Here is a 13,471-nt window from a genome sequence, read left to right on the forward strand (position 1 = left end):
AATTTCTTTTTGTGTGAATAAAAGCTATCAATATTTGAAGAGCTAGCTCCGATGTTGCAGTGGTTAAGTGCTCAGCTGTTAACCGAAAGGTTTGAAGTTTGAGCTCACCAGTTTCTTTTTGGGAAACAGATGTGCTTGTCTGATCCCATAAAGATTTAGAGCCTTGGAAACGATATGTGGCCATTTTACTCTGTCCTATATCAGTACTTGAAGAAAATGGATTTCGCTGAATTTATTCCTCTTTGAATTTCTAAAGTGCAGTGAAAAACTTACATCAATGTGTAATGGTCAACTCATGCATTTGAAGTTGTGTTTACTCCGTAGCAGGGTTTATCAAGCTCAGCACCATTGATATTTTGGATCAGATAATTTTTTGTTGTGCAGGAGTATCCTGTGCATGGTAGGCTGGTTAGCAGCTCACTAATGCCAGCCAACAGATAGCTGTTAGGTGCCATGGAGTTAGTTGACTCATAGTGACCCTTTGCATAACTGAATCAACAATATTTGTTCCGGGGCCATGCTTACAATTGTTATGTTTGAGCCAAATGTTACAGCCTTTCTTGTTGAAAGTAAAATGGGCTTGAAGGTACTTAAACTGGTATAAAAGTTACAGCCTTGGAAATCCTATATAGGGTCACAGTGAGTTGTAATTGCTTCCACAATAGGAAGATTTGTTTTATTTTGAGTCCAGGGCAGACGGTGTAATATATTGTGAATGAGAAGAATGGAATCTTAGCTTTCTATACATACCTAGTGAATCTTTTTCGTTCCACAAGATTTATGGTGAAGTCATAAATAATCCTCTTTTCTATCATTACCTCTTAAACAGTTATAACTTAATGATCATATATATTTAAAACTGAAACCATTATTCTCAAAGCAAAAAGTATCTCTTTCAAGGTGTTTGCTGTTTCTTACAGTAGATAAAGCTACATACCACCTCACATAGTAGATATTTTATTATATTTGTATTTCACCCCATAACTTCTCTCTCTAATAGTTCTTTTATTGTTCTTGCTTTAAATTTCCATAATGTTTACCGCAGGGGATTTTAGAAAATAAAATGTTTATTTCAAGGAACAAAAACAGATTCTTAGGTTTTGTTCTGTTCTTGTTTTTTTTTTTTGGTCATAATTTTATCATTGTGGGCAAACTCCTGGGGCTCTCTAGAGGCATCTTATTTTCCTTACTGATATAACCTAGTTATATCTTTTTTTTCTTTTAAGAAACATTTCCATGACTTGCTCTAATTCCCGTGTGTTTCTTTGAGTGTATGCAATCAAAGTGCTCTTGTTCCTGAAAACAGTGAAAGGCGGCACTTTTCCCCGTGCCCATGCTCCTCAGAGACTTCCCAGTGTCTGTTCAGTGCTCAGGTAGAGCTCCTGTAACAGCTCTGACTGTCTCTGAGGCGGTGTCATGATCAGCATATGTGAATATAAATCCATACTTCAGCTTTTCTTCAGAGTATGGATTTAGCATACCAGGGTCTAGATTAATTTATATTAAAGAGACTTGTTTCATTAAAAATATATATTTCACAACTGCCTACTTGGGAGAAGGTCTGATTGATGACAATGATTACATAGTGCTAGTTAATAGTCTGATTAATCTCTTTAATTTTCCATGAAATTTTAATGATTTCAATCTTTTTGTTTCTTAAAATGTGCCATTTGAAGTTGTAATTTATGGTATTTTTCTACGAAGTTTCTTATTTTTTAAGATAACACCTACATATTAACTTCCTTAATTTTTTCCAGTAACATGCAACCCTTCATTGTGTCTGCATCGTGCTCATTAATGAACTTCACTGTTAATTTGGCAAAATGGCATCTGGCTACATGAAGAATACAATACTTAGTCACATGTCTATTCTTTCTATTTAATTCAGTGGTTTTTTTCCTACTGCCTTTGTGTTAAATTTTCTAAAAGGTAGCAAGTATAAAAATATATTAAGCATGCCACCCAGAATAAGCTTTAATTTAGCATGAATCCATTCAGGGTATAAACAGGAGGCAATTTTCTCGCCCAAATGCAACATTTCATTAAATTCAACTGTGCAACCTTTTTATGTTTTCATTATTTGGGTTTTTAATTTCAACGTTAAATTCCTCTCTAAGAGCTGATTTTTTGTATTCTTATTCTGTCCTTAGTTTAGATCACCATCACAATATATTCCATTTTCAGACTTTGATTTGTCAGAGTCCCAGGTGAGATTCTACTTAACTTCTTCATAGAAATTTACAACTTCTCTGCCTCCCTTTAAAAAGAAAAATCTAAGTTCTTTTTAAAATGGAAAACTTGAACGACATTATCAAACAGTGTTTGGTGTTCTGCTCTAGAAGACAAATTTCATAACTTTCCCCCTAGGATCCTCATTATGGCTTTAAAAGAAGAACTACTTAAGTACTTAAGGTTTTCCTCTTACCTGATTCTTAGATGTGGAAGCCATTGTACTTGTCCATTGTCATCAGGTTTTCCTTTCTTCACTTGGTGAAATAGCCATCTCTTGATTGCTGTTGCATTTTGAAATGGAAAGATAGTCTAGCTTTCCTTTTTAGCTGCTCTTAGACGTTTTTGTAGCTAGGAGGTTAGGAAAAAAAAGTTGATGTTTACAGACAGGCATAGTTTCCAGTGGTAGGAGAAGATGTGATTTTAGGTGGGTACAGGACAGGGCTTTGAAAGATAGATATTGCCTCATCCAGTAAGAAATGTAGTCCCATTCTAGTGTTTTATTTCTAATTTTTAATATTTGCTAAGACTTGATAACCTTTTCTCTTTCAACAAGACGACGGGTTTGCCTTCAGACTATCCCATCATTGTTAGTTGCTCTTGAGGCACTCAGGCTCTCGTGGTGACTTTATGCATAGCAGAATGAAACATTGCCTGGCCTTGTAGCATATCATAATTATTCATGTGATACAAGTTGGTACATCATATGATACATATACGAGTTGGGCTGCTAACCACAAGTCAGCAGTTCAAAACCACCATCTGCTCTGTGGGAGAATGATGAGGTTACCTACGCCTGTAAAGAGTTAAAGTCTTGGAAACCCATGGGGGCAGCTGTACCATCTCCTACGAGGTCACTATGAGTCAAAACAGTTACCATCCATTATCTGCAAATGAATGGTGAAAGATGAGGAGGAGCCTGGTGCATCTACTTGTGGAAACCTGTTGAGCCAGATTATGTTCACTAGTTACTGTGAGAGTGGTGTATGTGTGGAGGACTCCTTTGACTTCACAAGGGAGAAAGAGAATCGAATTGAGCAGTCTTCATAATTCTGATAACAGCCATTTCTCCCAAGGCACTCTCTACTTCTCTGCTAAGTTAGGTAATTCATTGCAATGGCCATACAAAAGTCACCGATTATATTTAGGATTATGGGTTATAGTAAGGAAGTTATCAGATTACAATTAGGATCAGAAGTGCTCAGGATACAGTTCTTTGTTCAAGAGAACACTTCTCAGCTGTGTCTTCAGGCATACTTGTGTCTGGTCCTTTGTTTCTCATCTGTGTGACCCTTTGGCCTGTGCCCTGCTTGGCAATGTAAACAAACTCTTTTTAGTGCTGGTACTAAATGCCCAGAAGGGCATTTTATTCCCCCATAGCCATAAACCCAAAGATGCTCAGCTCCAGCTTTGTGCAGTTAGGAAACATGGTACCTTGGATTAAATGTCTGGAAGCAACCCAATCTCTTGCTAGCAAGCCTTTTGCCCCAAAGCACTCCCCTTTCCTACTGTAGCTATGAAGCCCCTGCTCTGCCTCCTACTCTGGCTATTAGTTCTGTTGCTTCTACTCTTCTGCTGTCCTAGAACTCTGTCTCCTGGATCATGGAAGTTTAGTGGGCAGGGATCTCATGGTCCAAATAACTTGTCCTGCTTCTCCCTGTCCTCTTTTGAGACGACTTATATTCTATGGGTCCACACAGTTGTTCGGTGGGAGTTACAAAGTCTGTGGCACTACAGTCAGCATGAAATTAATTCTGCGCCAGTTCATTAATGATAGTGATTGAAGTTGAATTACAGCTAGAAGATACTAGTACTGCAATCACAGACAAAGGGAATGTTTCAAATCCTGATAAAATTTCTTTAGAATTGTGGTAAGGATACAGTTTTAAAAATCATCCTAAAAATACCACCCTAGGAAAAAAAGTCTATTTTTCTTTGCTACCATATTTCTCAGAGACATAACTGTATAAAACATCCAGGATTGTATATAACAGCAGTTCTCAATCTGTGGGTCACGACCCCTTTGCGGCTGGGGGTGGTGGAAATGACCCTTTCACAGGGGTCACCCGACTAAGAGCAGTAGCAAAATTATTGGAATGAAGTAGCAAGGAAAATAATTTTATGGTTGGGAGATTACCACAACATGAAGAACTGTATTAAAGGGTCACGGCATTAGAGAACCACTGGTATATAGTATACTAATATTTTATCAGGAGGAGGAACAACAAAACAGTAAACCAGTGGCTTATTCAAGTAAATAAAGCAATATTTCTTTGTATTTATAAAAAGATATAGCAGTATTTGATATTAGGGAAGCACAAAGTAGGTATTAATTATCATGGAGCGCTGATTTAAACAAACTAGATTAAATAGCATTTATAATATAATAGAAAATTGGCCAGAAAGGTAGAATTATCTAGTCTAATTATTTCAATATGCTTAAGTCCAAAGGCTTAAATTTTTGTGAACTGGCTCAAGGAGTACACAGAGGGATAGGTTACGGGGTAAACAGTCTGTTTACGTTACAGCAGTGTTGATTTATTGTGCTTTTGGGTAGTGTTTCTAAAAAATCTTCTCTGATAAGTAAGTAACTGCTCGTGTGAAAGGTCACCAGTGATCTATCCTCATCTCTGTAAAATGAACATTTTTCAGCCCCTTATTTGGTCACCTAATGATATTTTACACTACTCTTTACTGTTTTTTTACTTACTCTCTTCCTTGGCTCCCGCGTTCCCCAGTTCCTTCTAATCTTTGTCATTCTATTTTATCCTTTCAAGCTCTTCATCATCTTCCAGCTGCTGATATTTGGAGTTTCTCAGGGCTCAGTGTCCTGGCCACTCATTCTTTTTCACACCTTTCTCTTTTTAGGGTTCTCATCCACATCCACAATTATAGATATCTACCAAGGTACCTGTGACTTTCTGTTTTATATTTAAGATCTAGATAGATTGCTTGCTTATCTAGTTGTCTATCCTGATAGTACCTTTTGAATTAAAAAAAATCAGATTCTTAATATATCTTAAAAATCCATCTCTATGTCCAAGGCAAACAAGCAAACATACAAACTATAAACAGAGATTGATTATTATTATTTTGCATCTCCTATGTGCTGGACTACTAACTCCAAGGTAAGCAATTTGAAAACACCAGACTTTGTAAAGGAGAAAGATGCGGCTTCCTACTTCGATAGAGAGTTACAGTCTTGGAACTCACAGAGGTAGTTCTCGTCTGTCTTACAGGATTGTTAGGAGTTGGCATGGACTACATAGCAGTGAATTTGGGGTGGGTTGGATCATCATCATCTTCATTGTCCAAGCAATTGATAAAATCAGGAATCAGATGTCATCGTTGATACCATCTTCCCTTTGGTCCCTTGAATTTATCACCAAGTCGTCTTATTTTATTTCCTAATCTCTTTTTAATCTTTTAAATCTCCATTATGCCTACCACAACCCTGCTCTGATTTATCATTGCGTCTCACCTAGATTCCGTGTCTATCATGGTTTGGCAGTGCCGCCATAACAAAATTCTACATAGGGGCGACTTTAACAAACAGAATGTGTCTCAGTGTGGAGGCCAGCAGTCTATTTTCAGGGCATAGACAAGATTATGGCTCAGCCCCTCTAGGAGACGATTTCCTGTCGTCTTCAGCTTTTGACAGCCCTGAGATTTTGGCTTTTAGAGTGATCTTCACTTGGTGTTTTCCTGGGGTGTTTGTCTATGTCTGTGTTGGGGTAGGGGTGTGTGTGGGGGCGGGGGGCAAGGCACATCTTAGAAGGGATCACAGGACTCACTCTACTGGTGTGGCCTCATTAACATAACTGACTAAAAAGCCCTATTTCTGGGATTTCTACATTAGCATCCTTTAATCCATAAAGGCATTCTAAGTGGTGGTTTTACAATCACCTCTCTGGCTCTCTTCAAGTTTTTCTCCATACTATATCCAGAGTGGTCCTCTTTCTTAAGCTTTTAAGCAGTTGCCTAGGTTAAAGATAAAAAATTTTAAGATGAAGAAATGGAGTGCAGAGATTTATTTTGATTCAAAGATGGTTGGGATTTGAAGCTATCTAATGCTGTTTAGTTGATTTTGACTCAGGAACCCTGTAAAGTTTTCAAGGCTGTAAATTTTTTTTAAGGCATTTCAGAAAGGCTTTATTTTCATGGTATGTTCTTTAGGGAAAAGGAGAAGTTGAGAGAAAATATTAGTAGAGAAATCTTTACTAGAATTAGAGAAGGAAAGAAGCAGCAAAAGATACGAAAGAGAGTAAACCAGCAAGGAAGTAGATGCTACTGGGACAATTTGAGTAGTGGGAACAGAAATCTAGAATTGCAATTTCTTATTTTGTTTTGTTCATTTTCAAACATTAGCCTGTAGTGATGAAATTTTACTTTGTTTTCTTTTTTTTGTGGGTGATTTACATGATGTATTTTTTAATACTTTTATTGGGGGCTCTTAACCTCTCTTATCACAATCCATACATTCATCCATTGTGCCAAGGCTGTGATTTCTACAGGAACAAACTTTCACATCTTTCCCCTGCAGAACATCTGGTGGGTTTGAATCTCCAACCTTTGGACTAGCAGCCCGCGCTCTGGCTGCGTGACTGCTTAGATGTGACACCTGTGTACTCTTCTTCTTCATCATTTGCTTTTTCCCCATCTGTTTTGCTGCCGACACAAAAATAACGTTTGTATTTTTAATGTGAAAGTATCTTAATTTTATACTTGATTTACAGTGTTTTTAGAAAATTTAAAGTAACTATACTTAGGAAATGCTTTGAGAAAAATTTTTATTTTCTCCCCCAGAGCTGCCTATTTTCAGTATAAACTCACAATCTTTTTAAAGTTTAAATTCTGAGTTCGTATTAAATTGAAATGAGCATTTTAAAAATTATTTGAATATATTCTTTTCTATCTACTTTTTAGCCTTTCATATATCAATAAGGCTCTATTACAATCTTAGTAAGTTTTACATTTTAAAATAACCAGTTCAAATTGCTAATCTTTTGTCATTTATCACCTACAAATAAATGAGTATCTTTAAAATGTTCACTTGGCATTTTAATATGGAAAAGGTAGCAGATTTTTACTTTACAGCTAAATAAAATTATTAAATAATTGTAATTTATAAAGTTGATAAACTTAGTATATTAGCTTTTATAAGAGAATATTAATATTAACAGCAGATTTTGGCTTATAATAACTGAACTGGTTAGATTTTTAATCTTTCAAGTATCATATCAGATTTTTCTTTTATCACTGGTTTTTGCAACTGACTAGAAAATAATTTTTATGTAATTAATAATCTATCATGATGGAAAATAAACATAATTGTATATAGTGGATTCCAAAATGGAGACAGTAATAAATAAATATCTTGAAGTACTTTTGTTTACCTTGCTTTAAGAAAAACAACTTTTCCTTTTGAATTTGCTAGCTATACTAGAGATCATAAAACATGTAGTATTCCTCTATTCAGCCCAAGATATTTATCCCAAACCATAATAATGTAATTTTTTGAATGCTTTCTTCATTGGCATGATTTTCTCTAAGGTGGATCAGCTTCATGTCACATTTCATGTCTCTGGCATTAAGCAGTTTGCATATAAATTTCAAGTTAGCCTAGTGACTTTGCACTCTTGTGAAATATTAATGTTTTTATTAAATCATTACTGCCAGATATATTGAATGATATGGATAGATTGTAAAATGAAAATTTGAATTAGTTTATTGACTTTTCTTAATGCACATGATGAATTAGAGTTGTTTTCCTTTGAAGCAAGGATGATGTTACCATGGAGAGAGCTTCTGTTTCCATGACATTTGCTCTCTTATTTTGATAGATCTTCAGTTGAAGGAGGGCTGTTTCCTGGCAGACTGGAAGTTGTCATTCTAACTTATTAAAAAATGCTTATCTTTTTTAATTGCAAAAACATAGTAATTTCCAAGAAATTGTAATAGCCAGGTACCAAGAGGAGAATATCACTTTATTTAAAATTTTTGGTTCAACTTTTGGAACACAAAAAAACCTTGATTTTTGTCATGAAGAATAGGAGATTATCAGCAAAATATTTGCTTTTCAGTAGAATTTTATTGACAAAGTGAACAGCCTCAAATGGATAATTTGTAAACATGCTTAACTTGATATGGATATATAATGTTATTGTTCCGCTAAAAGTTACTACTAAAGATTATATCAAGGGAAACAAATAGAAATAAAGATTCCATAAAAGTAAAGCAAAAAATTAGTGAATTCTTAGAGGTTAAATGTACAAAATAAATTATGCACTCATATAAATAATATGTATTAACCTCTTAGTGAATGAGAGATAATTCTGTTTTGATAATTTATGCTTACATAGTTAATTTTTATGAAAAGGAATTTTACAATGGTAAAATTTTGGGTTTTAGTGTTTAATTGGTCATTTATATAGTCACATGGTTAAGAAATGTAAAGATTACTAGATATACAAAAACATCTTCCTCTTACAGGTCTCCATTCCTGTATTGTTTATTTTTATTTACCTTTTCATAATTTTCTGAACGAATTTATAAGCAAATTAAAGTATGCTAATATATTCTAATTATCCCTACTCCATTTTAAAAAGGCATCATATTATTCAGTGCCTTTAAAAAATTTCCAAGTATATTTTTCTATATGTACTCTAATTTTACTATCTGGAGTAATATTAGATCATATAGCAAGAGAGAGCTCACCATTGACAAATTTGCCAACTGACAACAGTTAAATGTGGCTTTTGGTGGGAAGGTGACACACTTTTATCTGGTTATCCCAAAGGTTTATAAGACTTTTGAATGTTAGGAATATTTTAAAACACACATCCTGTCAATTTACAATAAAAAATAGATTTTTCTCCTGTTTCCAAAGTTTGGTGATAATTTTAGTAGCTCTTTTTATTTGTAGACCATTTTTGGGGAAAGATCAGCAGTCCATAATAAACTGTTTTCCTCTTATTCTCGATATTACTCCCATTCATCCTTTGATTATCAAATAAGAGGTTGCTTTCATGGGGGGCCCAGCTGATGAAGTGAATGTTAACTTGTGGACCTGCCTTATCTTTCTCAGAGTTTTTAACATATTGTGGATTTTAGTTATTTAAAAATATAGTTAAATAACTAAGGTAGGTGCCATGAGGTCAGGAACCATATCTGTTTAATCCAGTGTTATTTTTCATGCCTATAACACAGTAAGCTCTCAGGAATAAATTTTAGGTACTACGTCTTATAGTACAGAAAGTTTGAGGAAAATTTCTACTATCTTTTCAATCTATTTTTTCCATGACCCTTTGAAAGCCCTTTCATATTATAGGCATCCTGAATGTCTTTGTTTCTTAGATTTACTGTATTTTCTCTGGTCTGTACGTACTCTCATCATATTTGTATGGATAGCTTTTATCTTAAATTCTACTTTCTCAGCGGAGCATCTACTATTTTTGACCCCTAGATTCCCTATTATATTCTGTCAGGACAGTCTGGCCTTCACATTTCCTGTTCATTGGCCAGGGATCAAGAATGTGTCTAGACTTTGTTCAACATCCCTGGTTTCTGACATTGCCTTTAGTTAAAAACTGTTGGTTTATACAACAAATATACTACTTAGGCTTCCATTTAATTTTCTTTGTTTTTATTTTAGGGGGTATCTTTTTCATATGGTCATCTCCCATTTTTTAGTCCAGGTTTCATTCTTACTTGATAAAATTTTGCTAAACCTTACTTTGTTTGTTGCCTGGCATTTTCATTCATTACTTTTTTTTTTTTTTTAAGCTAGCAGAGGATATCTTAAGTTAAATGGTAATTGTCCACAGACATAATGTATTCCCATATTTTAATTTGACAGCTCACCTGGCAAAATCAAATTTATTTCTGTAGAACTAAATATTGTATGTGTCAGTTAAATATAGTTTTGATAATTATTTTAATCTAGATACATGCTGGTGAATTTAATGAAATTAAAATGCATTAACCTCTAATTATACATTGGAACATGTAACTTGAAAGGATGCTTTCATGTTCTTGTTTATATAGTTCAGCAAGGTTCTGTATTTCAAGTTTGATAACTCATAAATATTTATTTTCAAAAGGCTTATAAATACCCTATATTATATAATATTTTTATATTAAGGATCACGAAAAAGGAGTCTTGTGACAGTGATTTATACACAAAATCGTGTGAATATTGACAAACTTAAATTATTTAATAATCTTAATTTTAAATTACATATGTCTGAGTGTCATATTTTTAGTAAGTTTTTAAATTCCATATTTTAATTTTTATCCTCCATCAAATATTAGACACTTTCTAGTTGTTTTATTTTCCTTTTAATTTTATTACTGTAAATTAGGTGGGCATTTACATTGTGCTTCATCAATTTTGTATTCAGCAGTCACTATTAATCAACCCCCTCAATTGTTTATCCTTCACTTGCTCCTTTATATCTCTTCTCTGTCTCATAGACTATTGTCTTCCATTTCACTTGTTAGAGTCTGTCAGCAGGCTTGCCCTTTGCTTTACCTTCCCTTCCTACCTCTCCTCCCTTCAGCAGTGTGCAAAGCCTGTTCCTTTTGGTACGAAAGTCTTTGTATTTTTTTTATTATATTTTCCCCCATGTAACAGTGGTCTCAATATTTGTCATTTGTGATCAGTTACTTTTCACTCAGCATGATGTTCTCCAGGTCCATCTGTGTTATGATGTGTTTATTATTTTCATCATTGTTTTTTTAACATTGCATAGTATTCCCTTCTATGTATATCCTAGACCTTTATCCACTCTTCCACTGATGGGCATTTGGGTTGTATCCTTCTTCTTGCAGTTGTGAATAGTGCTGCAGTGAACATAGGTTTGCATATGTCTATTCGCTGTATTATTTTCCTTCTGTAGGATGTATAGCTAGCAGAAGGATTGCTGGATCATATGGACATTTCTATTCCCAATTGTTTGAGGTAGTAATACTTACTACTTTTCCTTTACAAGCCCACGAGCAGTTTGTGAAGGTTCTACTCTCTCCATACCCTCTCCAGCATTTGTTATTTTCTGTGTTATTGAACTGGGTCATCAGTGTTGGTAGAAGGTGGTACCTTATATCATTGTTTTGATTTGTATCTCCCCAATTGCTGCTGATTGAGAACATATCTTCATGTTTGTTGCCCATGTGTAGGTCATCTTTGGGGAACTACCTATTCATGTTCCTATACCCACTTTTTAATTGGATTATTTGTCTTTCTTACTGAGGTGTTTTACTTTCCTTAGAGTGTAGAAATTAGTTCCTTGTTTGTTGTGGTGGTGTCACAATTGTTTTCCTGTTCTGTGGTGCTCTCGTTACCCTTTTGGTTTGTTTCATAAACATAACATTGGACATGATTTTTGCGGATGTCGAATTTTCATACTTTTAAGTATTATAACTGAAGTTGATATTGGTCTCTAAGTGGTTTCATATTCATAGTCACCGAGGTAAAGAATTACCGTATATACTCTAGTATAAGCCGACCTGAATATCATCTGAGGCACCTAATTTTACCATAAAAACTGCATTAAGAATGTGCTGAAAAACTCAGCTTATACACATGTATAGCGATAAACAGTCGAAATAAGTGAGCAGGAGCTGTGAATGCTGTGGTGGTAGGATGGCAGTAAGCTCTACAAGCTTACTCGCTTTCAAGCTGTTCTCCTTTGCAGACACTCCTTTCTTCCTTTCCTGTCTTTGAAAGCTCACGCCATAGGGAGCCACTCAATATAAACAGTAGAGCATATTTTTTTTTCCAAATATGCTTTATTTGGAAAACAGACTAACCTTTATTACTGTATTTTCCTTAATGAATTGACAACTGGAAGATCTTGGTGATATCAATATTGCTAAAACACCTAAATGCAAAGCAAATCTTCATTAAAGTGATTTATTTGTGATCATATGAAGGACATATATTATATAAATAATGTTTCTAGGCTGGTAAATGGGCAAAATTTTTCTGTAATATACACATTTGATTTTTTCCTTAAAATTAAAAAAATGTTTTTTGGGTGAATTTATAGAACAGATCCTCAGGTTTCAGTTCAACATTCATCCAAATTTAGTTTTGGTTCACTCATTGTAATTAATCCTGTAATGCAACATCACTTACTCTACTACCTCCCTGTTTCCATTCCTCCTTTTTAAAGCCTTTCTGAACTTTGTCCTTGGGTAAATGCTGCCTTTTTTTACCTCAGAGGGTTTATTGTTCCAAGTGGTGTGTACCTGACTAGTGTTACTGTTTTCCTTATGAACCTGTCTCTTGTTTGATTGAAAAGTGAGTGATGGGGTAAGTTCAATTCCAGACCTGATGGGTGACTCAGAGCCTTATTCTCAGGGGTTCTATCAGTAGCTGACCAGCGATCCTGAGGTTTTTTAGGATTGTGAATTTTATTCCACAGTGTTCTCCCATTCTATCTAGGCCCTTCTTCAGTGTCCCCTTTTGTTGCTGTGGTGGTGGTAATTGGGCATCAGTTAGTTCTTCTGGTGTCAGCATTGTGAAGACTGACATTCACATGGTCCATTAGTCCATTGGTTAATTACTTCCATCTCTCTGATTTTATTACTTTCATTTCCTCTGGACAAGGTGGGATCGTCAATTGTATCTTAGATGGCTGTTCCCACGTTTTTAACATCCCAGTTGGTACTTACTAAAGCAAGATATATTTGATTATATATTCGTTCATGTTTAAACACAAGACTTGGGGGTGGGGAGTATATGTTATATATTTTTAATGTTATATTCTTAAATGTACTATAGGTAAAAGATCTTTTGTATCAACTCAAATCATTTGTCTTTCATAGCAAAACCTACAGTCATTGAGTTAATGCCATGTCATAGTGACCCTGTATGACACGGTAGAACTGCCCCTCCAAAACAAAAAAAAGCAAAACTCCCTCAAACTCAACTGCCGTCGAGTTATACCTGATCCATAGGGACCCTCTAGGGCAAGTAGAATTGCTCCTTTAAATCTCGAAGACTATAAATCTTTGCAGCACAGACAATCTCAGCTTGGTCCTGCAGGAGTGGATGGTGGGTTCCAACTACTGACTTGTGGTTAGTAGTCCAGTGTGCAATCTGCTATCCAGGGTTCCTTAAGTGATAGGTTCATATCCTGGCTTATTCCTGTATGGGGTTTTCTTTGAAATCAATGAGCCTGTGGCTAACATCTTTGCCATTTTTCTCAAATTTATAAAAATCTGTTAGAATGTTAAT

The 13,471-nt window shown here is 35.0% G+C and overlaps 1 protein-coding gene across 2 annotated transcripts in view; it reads left to right on the top strand.

Annotated features, from left to right (window-relative positions):
* RNGTT (RNA guanylyltransferase and 5'-phosphatase) overlaps positions 1-13,471 on the top strand; it is a 258,807-nt gene that overhangs the window by 132,987 nt on the left and 112,349 nt on the right. The window lies entirely within an intron of this gene.

The sequence above is a fragment of the Tenrec ecaudatus genome, chromosome 7 (genome assembly GCF_050624435.1).
Source record: "Tenrec ecaudatus isolate mTenEca1 chromosome 7, mTenEca1.hap1, whole genome shotgun sequence".
NCBI classification, from domain to species: Eukaryota; Metazoa; Chordata; class Mammalia; order Afrosoricida; family Tenrecidae; genus Tenrec; species Tenrec ecaudatus.